Below are 19701 nucleotides of genomic sequence, written 5' to 3'. Positions count from 1 at the left end.
CAGGAGATTGGATAATTTTTTGAGGTGGAGGGTGGCATGCTGTTCTAATTTGCGGTTGGCCTGTAGGAGGATGCTTTAAACAGCCGGCGTGGATGCGGGAGAGGAAAGATTGAGGACTTTTATTAAGGATAGGAGTTGACGGGTGTGTTCATTGGCTGAGTTGATGTGTAGGTGAAGGATTAGGTGGCTGAGGGCAATGGATTGTTCAGTTTGGAACTGGTATAGGGACTGATGGAAAGAAGTGTTGCAGCCAGAGATGGGAACTTTAAGTGTGAGGCCTTTGGGGGTAATGCCAAATGTCAGACAAGCCTGAGAAAATAAAATATGGGAGCGTAATCTGGCTAGGGCGAAGGCATGTTTGCGGAGGGAATGTAAATAAAACTTAATGGGGTCGTTGTGGGGGTGTTGTGAGGGTGACATGGTATTAGAAGGTGGAAAGTGTAACATGAGGCTGAAATGAAAATGAAAAAAAATTATACACTCCTGGAAATGGAAAAAAGAACACATTGACACCGGTGTGTCAGACCCACCATACTTGCTCAGGACACTGCGAGAGGGCTGTACAAGCAATGATCACACGCACGGCACAGCGGACACACCAGGAACCGCGGTGTTGGCCGTCGAATGGCGCTAGCTGCGCAGCATTTGTGCACCGCCGCCGTCAGTGTCAGCCAGTTTGCCGTGGCATACGGAGCTCCATCGCAGTCTTTAACACTGGTAGCATGCCGCGACAGCGTGGACGTGAACCGTATGTGCAGTTGACGGACTTTGAGCGAGGGTGTATAGTGGGCATGCGGGAGGCCGGGTGGACGCACCGCCGAATTGCTCAACACGTGGGGCGTGAGGTCTCCACAGTACATCGATGTTGTCGCCAGTGGTCGGCGGAAGGTGCACGTGCCCATCGACCTGGGACCGGACCGCAGCGACGCACGGATGCACGCCAAGACCGTAGGATCCTACGCAGTGCCGTAGGGGACCGCACCGCCACTTCCCAGCAAATTAGGGACACTGTTGCTCCTGGGGTATCGGCGAGGACCATTCGCAACCGTCTCCATGAAGCTGGGCTACGGTTCCGCACACCGTTAGGCCGTCTTCCGCTCACGCCCCAACATCGTGCAGCCCGCCTCCAGTGGTGTCGCGACAGGCGTGAATGGAGGGACGAATGGAGACGTGTCGTCTTCAGCGATGAGAGTCGCTTCTGCCTTGGTGCCAATGATGGTCATATGCGTGTTTGGCGCCGTGCAGGTGAGCGCCACAATCAGGACTGCATACGACCGAGGCACACAGGGCCAACACCCGGCATCATGGTGTGGGAAGCGATCTCCTACACTGGCCGTACACCACTGGTGATCGTCGAGGGGACACTGAATAGTGCACGGTACATCCAAACCGTCATCGAACCCATCGTTCTACCATTCCTAGACCGGCAAGGGAACTTGCTGTTCCAACAGGACAATGCACGTCCGCATGTATCCCGTACCACCCAACGTGCTCTAGAAGGTGTAAGTCAACTACCCTGGCCAGCAAGATCTCCGGATCTGTCCCCCATTGAGCATGTTTGGGACTGGATGAAGCGTCGTCTCACGCGGTCTGCACGTCCAGCACGAACGCTGGTCCAACTGAGGCGCCAGGTGGAAATGGTATGGCGAGCCGTTCCACAGGACTACATCCAGCATCTCTACGATCATTTCCATGGGAGAATAGCAGCCTGCATTGCTGCGGAAGTTGGATATACACTGTACTAGTGCCGACATTGTGCATGCTCTGTTGCCTGTGTCTATGTGCCTGTGGTTCTGTCAGTGTGATCATGTGATGTATCTGACCCCAGGAATGTGTCAATAAAGTTTCCCCTTCCTGGGACAATGAATTCACGGTGTTCTTATTTCAATTTCCAGGAGTGTATATGGGGAGAGATAAAGGTGAACTAGAAAGCAACTGGAGATCTGGTGTGAAAAAAGGCGAAAAAGTGTTGGTTAAAGCTGGGCTATGTTGATCCTGTGGTGAACTTGGGTTGGTAGACAACGATGTGCATAAAGGTTAGGTGGTTGTGTTGCCGCCAAAACACGTTAAAGGGTGGAGAAATTCGGGAAAATTTCGAAAAAACTACGTGTAAATGTATTAAAAGGAGTGGTTTTGTGGTGGCAGATTATGAGAATGAGGCTAACAATTGTCTGACGAAGAAATAATGACGTTAAAACATGTGGGAAGCAGCTAAAAATGATCAATGATGTGTGAAAAAACGGAAATGGAAATAAAGCGAAAGTTATTAGAACTAGCCGAAATGGTTGTTTCAATAGGTGAAAGGAACTATTTGTGAACTAGAAACGATGGATTTTATAGCGGCGGTAGTGTTGAAAGCGGAAAAAATTTTTTTTTTTGGTTATGGTTTGGAAGTGGGTTACGTATTATTACGTATTACGTATTATTGAGTATATATCGGCGGGATAAAATTGTATAGTAGATTACAGTAAAAAGGAGACAGTGAATACAAAGTGAAACTATTGGCAAAAAACAGAAAGAGAAAATAAGACGACAGAAAAGATTTCGAAATGCAACAGTGATGATAACAAACGTAATTGTTGGGTTCATTCATATATTCATAGTACTTGTATATTCATATATTCATAGTACTTGTTTCGTAGATCATGAATGTGACATTTCCTACTGACGTGGAACGTGTCACTTTAATATAAGTTTTCTTCACACAAAATAATTTTTTTTTCTTTTCTTTTCACAGTTACTACTTCATGTCTAAAAATTCATCTATTGAGCAGGAGTTGTCATTCAGAAATTCTTTTAATTTGTTTTTAAAAGTTGGTTGGCCAACTGTTAGACTTTTAATATTATTTGGCAAATGACCAAAGATTTTTGTGGCAGCATAATTCACCTACTTCTGTGCCAAAGTCAGGTTTAACCCTGAATAGCAAATATAATCCTTTCTCCTAGTGTTGTAGCTATGCACTTCACTGTTATTTTTGAATTAGGATGGTTTATAAATAACAAATTTCATAAGTGAATGTATGTATTGCAAAAGTACTGTGAATCTCTGGAGTTCCTTAAACAAATGTCTGCAAGGATATCCTGGGTGGGCTCCAGCTATTTTTCTGATTACACACTTCTGTGCAATGAATACTTTTTCTCTTAATGATGAATTACCCCAAATTATAATGCCATATGAAAGCAGTGAATGAAAGTAGGCATATTAGCTAATTTACTTACATGTTTATCACCAAAATCTGCAACAATCCTAATAACATAAATAGCTGAAGCTAACTGCTTCAACAGATCATCAATGTGTTTCTCCCAATTCAATTTTTCATCCATGGATACAGCCAGAAATTTTGAGTATTCTTCCATGGCAACAAACTTCTGTTCACAGTCTATAGTTATCAATTGTGTTATGCCATTTACTGTATATACTGTGTTTTCTCAAAATTTAGTGAGAGTCCATTTGCAGAGAACCACTTAATTTTCTGAAAGACATTATTTACAGTTTCCTCAGCTGAATCTTGTTTGTTGGGTGTGCTTACTATACTTGTATCATCAGCTAAAAGAACTAGCTTTGCATATTCATGAATACAGAGTGGCAAGTCATTAATATACACTATGTGATCGAAAGTATCCCCAAAAACATACATTTTTCATATTAGATACATTGGGCTGCCACCTACTGCCATGTACTCCATATCAGCAACCTTAGTAATCATAAGACATTGTGAGAGAGCAGACGGGGGCACTCCACGGAACTCATGGACTTTGAACGTGGTCAGGTGATTGGGTGCCACTTGTGTCATACGTCTGTACGCGAGATTTCCACACTCCTAAACATCCCTAAGTCCACTGTTTCCAACGTGATAGTGACTTGGAAATGTGAAGGGACACGTACAGCTCAAAAGCGTACAGCCCGAACTGACTGAATGTCTGTAGACTGAATGGGACCACCGACAGCTGAAGAGGGTCATAATGTGTAATAGGCAGACATCTATCAAGACCATCACACAGGAATTCCAAACTGCATCAAGAATCACTGCAAGTACTATGACAATTAGACAGGAGGTGAGAAAACTTGGATGGTCAAGCGGCTGCTTGTAAGTCACACATCACGCCGGTAAATGCCAAATGACGCCTCGCTTGGTGTGAAGAGCATAAACATTGGGTGATTAAACAGTGAAAAAACGAGTGGAGTGACAAATTATGATACACAATGTGGTGATTCGATGGCAGGGTGTGGGTATGGCAAATGCCCAGTGAACATCATCTGCCAGCGTGTGTATTGCCAATAGTAAAATCCTGAGGCGGTGGTGCTATGGTGTGGTCGTGTTTTTCATGAAGGGGGTTTGCACCCCTTGTTGTTTCGCGTGGCACTATCAGTGCACAGGCCTACATTAGCGTTTTAAGTACGTTCTTGCTTCCCACTGTTGAAAAGGAATTCGGGGATGGCGACTGCATCTTTCAACACAACTGAGCACCTGTTCATAATGCACAGCCTATGGCAGAGTGGTTACACGACAATAACATCCCTGTTATGGACTGGCCTGCACAGAGTCCTGACCTGAATCCTACAAAACACCTTTGGGATGTTTTGGAACACCGGCTTTGTGCCAGGCCTCAATGACCAACATCAATACCTCTCCTCAGGGCAGCAATATGTGAAGAATGGGCTGCCATTCCCCAATAACCTTCCAGCACCTGATTCAATGTATGCCTGTGAGAGTGGAAGCTGTCATCAAGGCTAAGGGTGGGCCAACACCATATTGAATTCCGGTATTTCTGGTGGAGGGCGCCACGAACTTCTAAGTCATTTTCAGGTACGTGTCCGGATACTGCTGATCACATAGTGTATACTAAGAACAATAAGGGACCCAAGACTGAGCCCTATGGGACACAATTTTTGATACCTCCCCAGTTAGAGGACTCTTCTGATTTTTGCAGACTGTAAGTACTGTTAATTTCAACCTTATGCATTCTTCCAGTTAAGTATGAATTAAACCATTTGTGCAGTGTCCCACTCATACCACAATATTTAAGCTTATCTAGAAGAATTTTATGATTCACACAATCAAAAGCCTTCGACAGATCACAAAATATCTCAATGGGTGATGTCTGATTATTCAATTCATTTAATATTTGATCAGTGAAATCATATATTTGATCAGTGAAATCATATATAGCATTTTCTGTTGAAAACCCTTTCTAAAAACCAAACTGATATTTTATTAGTTCTTCACTTTTACAAATATATGAGGCTGCTCTTGAATACATTACTTTTTCAAGAACATTGGATAAAGCTGTCAAAAGTGAGATTGCGCAGTAGTTGTTAGCGTCAGACCTACCCTCTTTTTATGCAATGGTTTAACAATAGCATGTTTCATCCTATCTTGAAAAATGCCCTGTTTCCATGAGCTACTACATATATGACTGAGAATCCTTCTTATCTGTTGAGCACAAGCTTTTAGTACTCTGTTGGAAATGCCATCAATTCCATGTGAGCTTTTACTTTTGAGTGAATTTATTATTTTCCTAATTTCAGTAGGAGAGGTGGTTTGAATTTCAATTTTATCAAATTTGCATAGGTATTGCCTCTTCCATATAATGCCTGCATTTTATAATGAATAGTTGGATCCTATTTTCTCTACAACACTTTGAAAATGATTATTAAAAATATTTTATATGCCTGACTTTATATTAACAAACTTTTCTTTGAGTTGGATAGAAATACAGTCTTCCTGTGTTCTAGGTTTCCCTGTTTCCCTTTTAACAATGTTCCAAATTCTTTTAATTTTATTAAGCTTCCCCAAAAATTTTCAATTGTTAAATCATTAAATGAATGCTCTATTTTGGAGGACTGTCTTCCATTACTGTATGGCGCTAAGTCATATACTGTATGGAACGAAAACTGAATCTAGTCTAGCTGTGCATCATGATCAGACAGACCATTCTTAACAGGAAAAGTTTTTATTTGATTAAATTTATTTTGGTCTATAAAGACATTATCTGTGTGCTGTTTTACTGTAACATTCGTGTAGGAAAATCAGTAACTGACGTCAAATCGAAAGAACCAAGTAATACTTCAAGGTCAAGCTTTCTATCGGACTCTTTCAGAAAATCTATGTTGAAATCCCCACAAACAATAATTAATTTACTTCCCTCTGTCTGACAGACAGCACAATAAAGAATCCACGTTTTTCAAAACTAGCTGAAAATTTCCCAATGTGGACCTATATACGGCTCCAATTATAAAAGTACCATTATTTAGTTTAAGGTCACACATAAATGCTTCTGTATGTTGCTGTACACAAATCTTTTTAGCTTCCATATTTTTCACACTATGACAGATTTTTAACACATATGGCAATGCCTCTCTCCATAGTGTCTCTACTTCCATGTGCTGATTGTTTATATCCCCAACAAAATTCTCACATAAAACAGAAAAAAACCCGCCCACATCCATATCCACACTTACTCAGAACTTCAGAACAAATAAAAACACAGGCAAATGAACCAAATCCCCCCCAAAGAAAAACCCTCTTACTACCACAATACCACCTCCTCCAAATTCAACTAACCACCTTCAGCTTATACATTTTACCACGTTCAGCCTATACATTTTACCCACAAGTTTCAAAAAACATTGAAATGAACAGTAATATTCCAGCACAACAACAATCATCAAGATGAGTTTGTACAGTTGATGTGCTGCTCTCCCCCTCCCTATAACACAGATGACAGGTCCTCAATAACCCATAATCCTCTGCAATACTCGTGCAACCCCCCCCCCCCCCCCACCTCCATTGAATAATCCTTAAACTCTGTACCATGATTTACAGTTAAATGACGAAAATCCCTTCACCCCAAGAGAAAATCTATCCCATGTCAACTGGACTCCTCTGCAATATACTCCTCTATCAACACAACCACAACCCCTTTAGTACATAAGCCCACTACCTGAGAAAACACATCACCCCCATAAAAAAAACTAACCCCTGCACCCATGTTCCCACAGGATGGCCTCCCCCTCCCATTCTTAGCCTTCCCAAACTGAGATTTATCAATTTCTACAACTATCCCCAGACTCCCCCCCCCCCCCAAAAAAAACCTCTTACATTTAATAAACTCATTACCCACCTTATGACAAAACGAATATCAGTCCAACACACATCTATCACTCACACCAGTCTCATACACACAAAACCAGATAGTATAACAATCATACCAACAGTACATCAACAACACAATATGTTGGAAGGTCAGCCCAGATTGCTTGAACCACGATCCTCTACTAATTTGTCTCCAAACATTATTTCCATGATGCCACCATAGGAATATTAGTTTCTGATAGAGAAAGAGGAACTCCAGTGAACTTTGTGGCGTCGATAGTTTGTATCGACCACGAAACTTAATTTCTGTGCACTCTAAGTGCTCCGTCAAGCCTCCATCTTAACTTTACTTTAGTCAGTTCTTTGTTATACTTCATTCTGTAGAGACGCAGTGTCAAGTGTAAAGATATACGAGCTATGAGATATATGGGAATTAAGTTTTCTATATCCCGATTACCGATCCTGTTCCCATAATGGTTATACCGCAGTTCGTTCGTGTTTCGCGTCTTCCGAGTCAGTTTTTATGCAACAGGTTATATGCTCTATGCAATGACCAGACCAAACAATTCCTTATTCGAAGATGTGGAAGCACAAATCCGCTCACTGAGTTTCGTCATTTCTGTGCCAACGGCGTATTCATCATTTACGCACAGTGATTCGCACTCTCAATCAACGCCATGTGCTAATCTCATTAATTTTCAAGGGTCGACAACTACGCCGTTAGAGCGAACAATGGACTCAGGCTTTGCGTCACCAGATAATGCCCATCCGACAGTGAAATGTGAACTGAACAATATTTCAAATTGTGTCTCTTCTAATCGAGTGTTTCAAGAACAAAGTGATCTCCATTCGAACACGTATTTAGCCACCCACCGGCATGCTACATCAGTTACTGTCGGGCCGTGTGCAACGACGCCATTACTACAAACCACGCCGGATCCGTTCCGCACACGTGGTGTTCCAGTTGTGTCTAATTTACACGCACAATTCAGTGTTTCGTGTAACATGGACCCCTTACCTTGCCTCAGTGGCCCACCACATGCATGTTATGCATCAGATAGTTTGCACGCGGGTGGCATTCGCAACCCCCCCCTGCCACCCCTCACTTGCGGGGATCCCCATTTCCGGTTGCTCAACCGCCTGCCACTCTCACAGCATCGCCTGTGACTGCCATGCTGGTCTCTCGCCCTGTTCTGGAAGTGGGTCATTCCATCCACCACTCATCACTCGCGGTCCAGTTTCCGGGGCCCCCCTCATATGCCATCCATCCGCTCATTACCACGGTACCGTCCGTGCCTGCCGTGCCATGTTTTCGTGACACACAGTCAACTATGCCATCTGCTGCTACTACAGATTCGCTTGCCTGGTTTAAATCCAGGCCTACCACGCTGGCCTCTGACTTAACCGCAGTTCAGCCGCTACCCCAGGAGACACCGAAGCCACCGTCGTCACCCCCTCCTGGCCACCGCACTTATACGAGGACAACCCAGCATTGTGGTCGGGCTCTTCGAGCATCTGTTCGAGTTACATCATGTGTCTGACGACCACTCAAAGTTTCTCTGCCTCGTCAGACACCTCCACGACTATTCTGATTTGATTTGTGACCTGCTCCTTTCGCCGCCGCTTGCACCAAAATATGAGTTTGCAAAGAAGACTATAATGGAATGACTTGCCTGCTCGCCAAAAGAGTTAATAATAACGATTCTCTATGAGGAGCACCTGGGAGAATGCACCCCTTCACAACTCTGGCGCTGCCTTCCATGTGAACGAGCATACAATACCAGACGCCATGCTATGGACTGTGTCGCCTGCCAAACTACCTACCGATCTACAGATCCATCTGTTCCCACACCTGTTCGAGCCCATTCGCTCCCACCTACGCATCGCTGACCAGTTGTATTTGCTGCTGCAGCAACATCAGCCAGTTCATTCCACACCGTTCGTCGGCACAGCACTCCAGGATCGCCCACGCACTGGTCTATTTACCAGAACAAATCAACGAGGACAAGCCACCCCCGCTGTCGCAGTCTCCATCTCCTGCTCACCCTTTCTGCTGGTACCACAAAGTGTTCGGCGATGACGCCAACACCCAAACGTCGACCGCAGGAACTAAGAGACTCTGAGTCCTGTGGGGAACCTAACAGGCGTCCTCTTACATTACACTTCGTTCACTCGAGCGCCCGGTCAAGTGGTTGTCTATATGTGACTGACATTGTGTCAGGTCTAGCTTTTCTGGACGACACTGGTGCTGACGTTTCGCTCATACCTACTTCGATGGCTCCACCCGCTTCTTCACAAACAAAGTAACTTTTACGAGCTGTCAATGTGTCGACATAACCTACCTCAGGCTCAGTTAAGGTTACAGTGACCCCATCTCCTTGCCGACATCGATGAACCGATCCTCGGTATGGATTTTTTGTCTCGTTACAAACTATCTCCGAACGTTGTACAGGGTTCAGTGCCCCACTATCCTATGAACACTCACATACTGTGCACTCGCACCTATGTCCAATGCTCTGTTTCCACTGCAACATACGATATCAAACGCAAGTGCTCCGCCCTCACGGGTAACATTGTGACCTACGTTACCGACCTACTGTCAGAATATGACTCGGCAATGCAACTCTGCCAGGACAATGAGAAGCTGAAACGATGCATCGCACCCACTTACAGCAAGCTTGTCGCAGCTCATACCTTGCTTCAGCAACTGCAGTCCGCGGCACCGCGACCTAAACAAGATTGCTCAGCCGAGCCTAGCTCGAACTCTCACCACGTCAGTCCTCAAACTTTACTTGCGTGTGACGTTCCAACACCCCGTCGCGCTCGCCTCATCCAGTGCTGTGTGTTTAAACAGTGCTGCTAATGACAGTCGCACACACTTTGCGACCACGCCCACCTCTAGGACAGCTACCATGTGTGTTGATAAACATTCCCCCTCTCTCACTCACCGGCCACATGACCCAGCGGCCATTGTGGCCCCACATGTGACGCCAGCACTCCTCTCACCCGTGCCGGTTGTCTACTGCAAGGTTAACCGCGGACAGTTGCCACCCGTTCCCCTTCATTCGGCTCTGCACGCACCCACCCCCTCCAAACAGGCGCATGCTGCGCTCCCGTAAGAGACATGTGACTTTCGTGCTACCTTTCCCCACTTGTGCTAATGGCTATGCCTCATCGCGCCCTACTCATCTGAAGACTCGGCACCAGGACGTTAACCAATCTCATGGGCAGTTCTCAGTTTCTTCTGTCGCTGATGGAATGACACACAAGATAGTAACCACTGCCGACCCTCCTATTAGCCATAAGGTCCAACACCTCAACCCTATCAAGTTGCGGGAGGCCCGGCAGCAGATTAATGAACTTTTGGCGGCAGGTGTTCTGCAACCTTCAGACAGCAACTGGTCTTCACCAATCCACCTCGTCCCCAAACACGACGGATTTTTGTGAATGTGCAGCGATTACAGACACTTAAAGGCTCGTATCGTCATGGACAATTACCCAGTGCTGAACATCAGTGACTTCACTCATATGTTATCGAGCGTCACAATTTTCAGTGTTATTGACTGTAAATGTGCCTACCACCAGATTCCCGTGGCACCAGAAGACATTCCTAAGACGGCTATTATCACGCCGCTTGGTTTATTCCAATACCACTTCATGCTGCTCGGCCTAAAGAACGCGGTGCAAACGTGGCAATGTTTCCATGACTCTATCTTGCGACAGTTCGAGTTTTGCTTTGCTTATCTGGACGACATTCTTGTTTTCAGCAGCTCAGCGGAGGAACATAAAAATCATCTGTGTATGGTCCTCCAGACCTTGAACTCCAATGGTGCAGAGGTCAACAAAGGCAAGTTACAGTTGCGCCAGGCGTCAGTCTCCTTCCTAGGTTACACCATCTCCGCTGACGGAATACAGCCTCTGAAATCTCGTGTGCAGGCTATCACGTCTCTGCCGTCCCCGGCTACTTATAAAGAGCTACGCCGCTTCCTCGGCACCATCAATTACTATCATCACCCTCTGCCTTCCGCTGCTGCTGTTCAGGCACCCCTGACGGATGCGCTATCAGGCAAACAAACTTCCGGTATCAAACCCGTCTCTTGGACTGCTCCGATGCTAGAGACCTTCAAGGCTCTGAAGACTTCTTTAGCTCATGCTGTGACACCCGCCCACCCCGAGCCCTCAGCCGAGTTATTCATCACTACGGACGCCAGCGACATTGCGGTGGGGGCAGTGTTGCAACAACGCAAGGGCAACATTGTTTCTCCCCTTCATTTCTGCTCCAAGAAACTATCTACGGCTCAGAGAAAATATTCTGAATTCAATAGAGAGCTCCTTGCTGTTGTCCTTACCGATCGCAAACCACTGGCAGAAGCATTCTGCAACCCATCTGAGGAACCACCCCCTCGATGTTACCACCACTTTGACCTAGTTTCTCAATTCACAACCGACATCCGTTACATCAAGGGTGCAGATAACGTTGCTGCAGATTTCTTCTCGTGGATCAGTGCTGCTTCCCGAATTGCTGATCTTTCCGATCTGGCCTCTGTCCAGGGTGTATACGTGGACGAGGAAAAAAAATTCCCAGATTTTTCCCGGATTTCCCAGTTAAAAATACACTTTCTCCCAGATGAAAATACACTTTTTCAATGTTAAGTAACAGTATACTTTTCCTCAGAACTGTAAAACATATCAGGCCTTTCGATGGTTGTGGTTTTATACACCGGCGTAGAATTTCCCGGCACTTTAGAAAACGAAACTCAGGGGAAAAAACATGTTTTGGAAAGATGTCTGATGTGCAGCAACATGTACACTGCATATTTTCGCATTACGAAAGTATAGATTCGAATTCCACCAAACACCACATGTTACTTTCCGACAAAAATAACTTCATTGTTCTGCAAGGCGATTAACGCTTGATTGTCAGAAAGGTGGAAACAAAATAAAATCTGAAACTAATAACATATTTTAGCCTTCCGTAATTATGTGAGTGTATTTTAATTCACTTGATAGCTCCCGGCCACAAAAATCAGCTTGGTTTTCATTTGACGTGAGAGCAATAAACGAAGAGGAAACAGCAAAATCACTTAACGTAAACACAGGTCACGTGGAGACTACCACCTCCCCACTACAACTCATACTGCTCTGTGCATCAGGTCAGGATCTACGATATTTCCGATCCAGGGCAATATTAGATAGTGATGCTTCCCCTCCCTCCAGCATTTGAGGTAGGACGCCAAAAATTTAAAAATCGACTTTTCAAAAATATCTTCATTTTGTAGTGCACATCTTTCTGAAGAGTCTGATAGATAAAATATATGTCGGAGACACACACACCTACTATCAGTTTGTCCTGCAGCGTGTCGCCACACCGAGTGAACAATGTTTCTATAGTGACATTCGACGACCGAGTGCTCATTCTTTTGACAGGTACCAAGGTCCCGCCATTGGACGGTCCCTTACACGTAAACATTGCACACAACCTCACACACCCACGCGAGTGTGACTGAGCATCTCTACGTGCTTTCATTTCTACAGACGGCTCGATCCACTTAAGAGCCACACACGCTTACACCACGTCGTCGACCGTCCCACCCGCTTACTCCCAGGCTGGCTGCCGTCTCATCTGGCCACAGTGGCTGACTGACTATGAAGTGGACCTGCCTCTCACTGCTCCGTCTGCACAACCCACCTCGTTTGAGATGGAAGTACCTGTGGTGTGCCTGCCTATGCGTACGATTTCCACCGATGATACCCACACGCCCTCACCCTTGGACATCTGTAGTACTCTGTACTGTGAACTCTAAGTGCTCTGTCGAGCCTCCATCTTAACTTTACTTTAGACAGTTCTTTGTTATGCTTCATTCTGTATGGACGCAGTGTCAAGTATATATGAGCTACGACATATATGGGACTTAAGTTTTCTATATCCCAATTACCGAACCCATTCCCATAACTTCATCAACACACCACATTGGTGGTACCTAACATACTTGGCAATCAGCAAAACAGCTGTAAAAGCTTTATGACAGCTGGCACTAATGACTGATTATTAAATTTCACAATCAGATCCATACACAGAAATGAACAACAAACACACAAAATTAAATTAAACAAACAAATAAATTTCAAACGGCAAACTAAAAATCTGAAAACAAATTGGTACCCAATATCTACTGAAATTAAAATTACTCACTGCCAAATCAACACAGACCTCCAAAATCAAGGTGTACTACATTGAAAAACTTCAATATGTCACTAATATTACTCACAAACAAATTAGAAAAATGTACTTCTAACACTAGAACACGGCACGGTTTCCTTCAAAACACCCTCTAGAAACATGATCCACATTAAACACACTGCACCTCAATGATACCATGAAACACAACACAATTATGCCACGGATCAAAGCTGACTGGTGGAATCGCAGTTATTGGCTGAGATGGCAGCAGTGTTTACTTCTGCCTATTAGTGTATAATTTGACTCATTCCACATCCCAAAAGCTCTCCATGACAGTAGTTTTGGAATACAATATGTGCATGAATAAATGAATGTAGTTAAGCCTTAAGCTCTATCTACAATTTTTACCCCAACACCCTGCCATTCAGAGTAGGCTACACATTTTCTTTTTCTTTTGGATGATTCTATGATTTGTGATACAGTCAATTGTCATACTTTTGTGAACAACTCAGAAATATCACCTTATGTTAGCACACAGAGGTCCAGCAGAACAAAAAGCAAGGAATTTTGATCATGAAGAAGATTCTGTACTTCAGCACACCTACATTTCCTTTACGACTAACTGAAAACCTAAAAAATCATTTGCAAAATTAGCGAACGAGAACAAGGCATTACTATGGACTGCATAAGTAAAGTGTTTCCACAGCATGTTAGCATTTTTAGTACAGGCTGCTGGGAACAGAGAGGACTGAACCTCGTTCACTCATATGATGCTGCGGACAGAAGAACTCTGATCTCCCCAAAAACAGTAGACATAATTAATCTGTGTACTGCACTCTTATTCAAGCAAAAAGTGAAAAAACTGAAGTAATAAAAATTTAATTGTTACGCATAAGTGAAACAAATTGAAATATCCTTAGTGAAATGTTCAGTAACGAGACTCACAGCTGAAAATTATGTGCTAGTGAAATGAAACAGACAATTCAATGATGGTTGCCACAAAGCTACAATACACAGTATTGTTTGACAGATAATATTGGCACAATTCTGAAATACTGACCCAAAGTCATCCAAATTATGCTGATTCCTTGGTCACCCAGCAACTTCCAATGTAGGGTCGAGGCCCCAGTTATGGCCACATTAAGGGAAATTTGAGATACATCACATTTTTACTATAGGAAGAAAGTATACAAATTATTTCAAAAAATCGTATCTATTGCTTCAAAGTCTACACATTACAACCATGTAAAAACAAATATTCTAAGTTGTATAACAAAAGCAGAAAAAAATATTGAAAAATAAATGGCGCATTTTCCCGGTTTTGGCCATGTAAACCCTACCTATGGCCAGTTGTTTCCCCACTTATGGCCACTTCATATTATAATAAAACTATGGCTAAAATAACTGTTAATCCATGTGCCAGAAGGTAATTTGTGCTTTATACAAGTATATAAGACAACAAACATACATCAAATAGGTAAAAGGTACAGCAACTGAATAAACAGAAAAAAAAAATCATTAGGCAAAGTATTGTCCCAGTAATTACTTAAATCAACTTCCAGACAAGTTTATTTCTTACGAATATCAATGGAACCAGGAAACTTTGTTTTTAATGAACGTCCTTCTTGCATCAAGACTGGATCTGGCAGTTTCCCTATAATATCTTCACCCGTTCTAGTCGAAACATCATTTTCAATGTATTCAAAACAAGTTTTCTGAACATTAGAACTTTTTAGGCACTGAATTTCATATTCAGAATCAGAAAGCACTTTCAAAATTACAGATACATACTTAAAAATTGCAGGTCTTGTTGTTCTATTTCCTGTTAAACTAAATTTTCCCAAAATAAAGTTCCCTACTTTCAAATTCTCACTCGAAGATAGTTTCACATTTTCTGGTATATCATCTTCATCTCCTTCTACGTAGTCATCTAAACTGCTTCCACTGTCCGTCCGTTCTTCTTTCTCGGAAGAACTTGTCGGCCTATCACTTAACTCTTGTCTGTTTCTTGTTTTCCCCTTTTTTACAAGAAGATAATGAATGCCAAGTGCTGCTCTTTGGACTTTAACTCCTCCATAGCTTTTCTCTTCCTTTTTTCCTGCTCCTTCTCTTGCTTCTCTTTTTTCCTTTAGTTCATGATATTCCACCCACTTGTCACTAGTCACAACAGTGGGTGGGTGTTCTTTCTTTCTTTTTGTGCCTCGTTCTTTGGGTTTTGGCCAAGTGATGACACCTTCAAAAACTGTTGCTAATGATTTTGGTGGTGTCACTTGGATACGCACTGAAGATGGACTATGGTTGGAAGTTGGAGTACCTGAATTATGTGAAATATTATTGTGGGTTGTTGATATATCTGCAGGAATAAGACTGTTGGTGGGTGTTGAAGGAATATCTGTATTTTGTAAAATGCTGCTGTGTGTTGAATATATGTCAATATTGATGAAGGAGCGCAGGAGAGCTTCTGTTAAGTTTGGAAGGTAGGAGACGAGGTACTGGCAGAAGTAAAGCTGTGAGGACGCGGCGTGAGTCGTGCTTGGGTAGCTCAGTTGGTAGAGCACTTGCCCGCGAAAGGCAAAGGTCCCGAGTTCAAGTCTCGGTCTGCCACCCAGTTTTAATCTGCCAGGAAGTTTCAATCCGGTATGTATTTATATAAAAATACCAAAATTCTTTTAATAAGCCTATTTAAATAAAATTAGCCTAGTGTAATGTAGGACAGAACATCAATATTGACGTTTTTGTATTAGTTTTTAGAAGTGGCCAGGATACATATGTGTCTCCACTTATGGCCACATGCGTGGCCATAACCCGGAACCAGGGCTAAATATGGATCTGTTAATGGCCACGTACTTTTGATAACATGTTTTTAGTCTGAGCCATATAAAACTAAACAGAAATGAAAATATGATGTCTTATCTTACCTCTGAAAAGATTAAGTTTCTTCTGATGTTTTATTTAAACATGTAAAATACAAAAAAACAGATCATGTGTTGCTTAAAAAAAACTTCTGCAAAACCCAGCTTCTTCAACACTGATCATTTCACAAAATGGTGTCTCCAAACAAAAACAAACAAAAGAATGATTATGTAGACAAATGAATAGAGCCTTTCACAAAGCTTATTATAATCTATGGTAGAACTGGCTGGTATTCCAGAGAAGCTTAAAAATTAACCTTTGACATCGAGGTGGCCATAAGTGGGGTAGTGGCCAAAACTAGAGCCTTCACCCTACGTGTCATGTAACAAATTGTATTTTTAGAAACATTTCAATGATATGAATGCTCATTCAAACACGGCAAATACAAGCATCAATTGGTAATTGTAAGGCTCTTGAGAAAATAAGACATAACTCTTTTGGAATTTGTAAGATATCCAGGAAGATTTAAAATGGGATAAACAATCAAAAAATATGCACAGAGTAAATTGAATGCTGGTACCATTAATTATGTTGACCAAATGCTTTCTTGACACAAATATACACGCAACAGAGTAACATAATACACACAATACATTCATTCTTATGGCACAGAAAACAGCTGGAGTTGAATATGAATCATCTACACACCACACTACCACGCAGTAAACCACTGCAATCAGGAAACGTGTTCTTTAACCAGTTACCTCATCACTTCAAGGTGATAAAACATAATTCCTAAATATGTTTACTTGCTGAAGGTCTCAACTATATCATAAATGCATGTCATAAAGAACAGACACCACGTATATATATAATTAAGGCGAGATGGCCAATAATCTCTTCAGTGCAGATGCACACCAGGTTCGAACTCTTATGGGAAATGGTGAAATGCTACAGTAATGGGGATAACGGGCAAGGAGCACTACATTGGTCATGTGTAGATGAGCTGAGAACTAGAGTCTAACAAGAGGCATGCTACAATGGTCTGTGCAATTGCGATGACCACTGTGTCTGGATGGCTTAGTGGTCAGAGCATGTGCCTAGTGACCAGGACACCTAGGTTTGAATTCTGGTTCGGCACAAATTTTCAACTTACTCCATTGATTTAAATCGATGCTCACTCGGAAACAATGTCTGTAATTCCTTTATGTCGTAATTTGTAATGCCTGCTGAATCAAAATGTTGTCTGTTTTTTTTGGACATCGTTTGGAAATGTCCAAAAGAACAGACACCACATATATACAATTAAGGAGAGAATGCCAAATGATCTCTTCCATGTGGATGCAAATCTGGCACGAACTCCTGTGGGAATCAGCAAAATGCCACGAACACTGCGCAAAGGGCACTACATTAGTAGTGTGTGGAGATGCTGAGAATTTGGGCTTGATGGGAGGCGTGCTAGGGTGCTCTGAGCAATTGCGATGACCACTGTGTCCAGATGGATAAGTGGTTAGAGCATCTGTTTAGTAAGCAGGAGATCCAGGTTCGAGTCCTGTTCTGACACAAAATTTAACCTTCTCCATTAATTTAAATCAATACCTACTCACGGCCAACTCTATGTCTGCTCTGCGTCTGTGTTATAACTGCTGACTTGTGAATAATTAAAGGGAGGCTGCAAATAGTAACAAATAAAAAGTTGTGTATCATGTGATTATTACGCGAAAACGTGAGTATAGAACTGGTGTAACCTATCACTTTTTCTTTCTTTTCCGGTGCAAGTTGCATTCGTGAATGATTAATGACGAAATTCAGTTTTATTTCTTTCTTTCTTGATTTTTATCACTTTCTACATTATTAACGCGGGGAATATACAACTTGTTAACATACATTGTGAAAGACAAGTCGCGTTCAGTGTGCCACTGATATTCAAGTATATATCAATGAAATGGAACAATTCCATAATACACTCGATAACTATTTCTGACAGTAATATACACCGAAAAACTTGTCCATCGATCAACGTGAAATCGTCGTACTATTTGTACAACACAGTTTATGTACGTTATATGTTTCAGAAAACTGTTATGTTTGAAAAAAAAATTATTATTTTATAATTGTTCCATACCACTTTCGCTGCGCTTGACATAATAACAACACTTCCATACACTACAAAACAAACGATGACGTATCCCGCTGCCGAACAACAACAAACCAAAGCTAATAGAATACGCAGCATACCATAGATCTTTGTGGATTTTTTTTAATCATAGAAAAACAGTTGAAAGAATGGTGATTTTTTTTTAGGGTTAATGATGCATTAGCAATAATTATTTTACTGCTATTGGAAAATTTGAATTTACACGCCCATTGTTATTATATGACCCGTTCAGCATCTTAATTAATCCTGATTGTTATCTATGTGTATTTGTGGGAAGATGGTTGTGTGACGAAATAGCTTGAAATCAATAAACAACAGCTCCCTAATTTTCCAGGTCTATGGGCACCTGTGGTCGAATTTCTTCACTTTCGATAGCTACCGCTATTGGCTAGATTGTAAACAACTGAACATATGAATGTCCGATGAGTGTGGTGTCTTGGGTTGAAGTATTGTCTTGAAATTTGTCATCAAAGAGAGATTAAATGTTAAAAGAATGACGTGAATATATCGTTTCAATATTCCCTTTGATGTATATTGTTCATAATTTGGTTATTGAAAGTACAACTACATTAGTAGCAAATATAGTGCGAAACTGGAAAAATATTGTTTTAAAATATGCACTATAGTACGCTCCCCCACATACTGATTGCATTATGACTGTGGATTAAACAGCTGTTTCATAGACGCACAAAATTTGCTTTATGCAGATGCTTTTTAGCAATTTGAAAAGGCGTACAGTTCAGCTTATTTCCATGTTTCGTAGTTTGATGGTCGTTTTCGTACTGTAGCGCAGCGCGTATTGTTCTGGTGTCTTTTGATCGTCTATGTGCAGGAATAAGGCAACAAATTCATTGAAATACCTTGTCTGCAGGAACAAGAAACTAAACTACACCCGAACAGGCCGTGGAGGCCCAACGGTCCTGACCGGGCGCCGTGTCATCCTAAGCCACAGGCGTCAGTGAATGTGGGTATGGAAGGGTGTATGATCAGCACACCACTCACTCTCCCGCTGTATGTCAGTTTACGAGATGTGAGCCGCTACGTCTAAATGAAGTAGCATCTCAGTTTGCGTAACAAGGGCTGAGTGCACCCCGCTTTCCAACAGCGCTCGGCAGACCGAATAGTCACCCATCCAAGTGCGAGCCCAGACAGACAGCGCTTAACTTCGGTGATCTTACAGGAACCGGTGTTATCACTGCGGCAAGGCCATTTGCTGTCTGTAGTAATACGGCAAGAAGTTTACAGAAATATTGTTCATAGGCTGTTAAGAGTGAAGAAAAAAATAAATTTTGTTACTTGGTGTGACCACACAGTTATTGTAATAGTTTTCATTGTAGTAACAACAGAGTGACAATTATTTTACTTTCATTTACTCAGGCACTGCTTTCTGTAGTTGGCATTTCACACAGAAA

At 42.5% G+C, this 19701-nt stretch overlaps 1 long non-coding RNA gene across 1 annotated transcript in view; it reads right to left on the bottom strand.

Moving 5' to 3' along the window:
* The window catches only part of LOC124550617, a 28042-nt gene extending 9705 nt beyond the window's left edge, over positions 1-18337 (bottom strand). Inside the window, exons 1-2 of the long non-coding RNA XR_006967729.1 lie at positions 18257-18337; positions 14339-14450 (exon numbers count right to left, since the gene is read on the bottom strand). This is a non-coding gene — a long non-coding RNA (uncharacterized LOC124550617). The remainder of the gene's footprint in view (positions 1-14338; positions 14451-18256) is intronic.
* Between the last annotated feature and the right edge of the window lie 1364 nt (positions 18338-19701).

This window comes from Schistocerca americana, chromosome 9 (genome assembly GCF_021461395.2).
Source record: "Schistocerca americana isolate TAMUIC-IGC-003095 chromosome 9, iqSchAmer2.1, whole genome shotgun sequence".
Lineage (NCBI taxonomy): Eukaryota > Metazoa > Arthropoda > Insecta > Orthoptera > Acrididae > Schistocerca > Schistocerca americana.
Note: the sequence above shows the minus strand (reverse complement) of the source record. Positions and strands in the feature narration are given on the sequence as shown.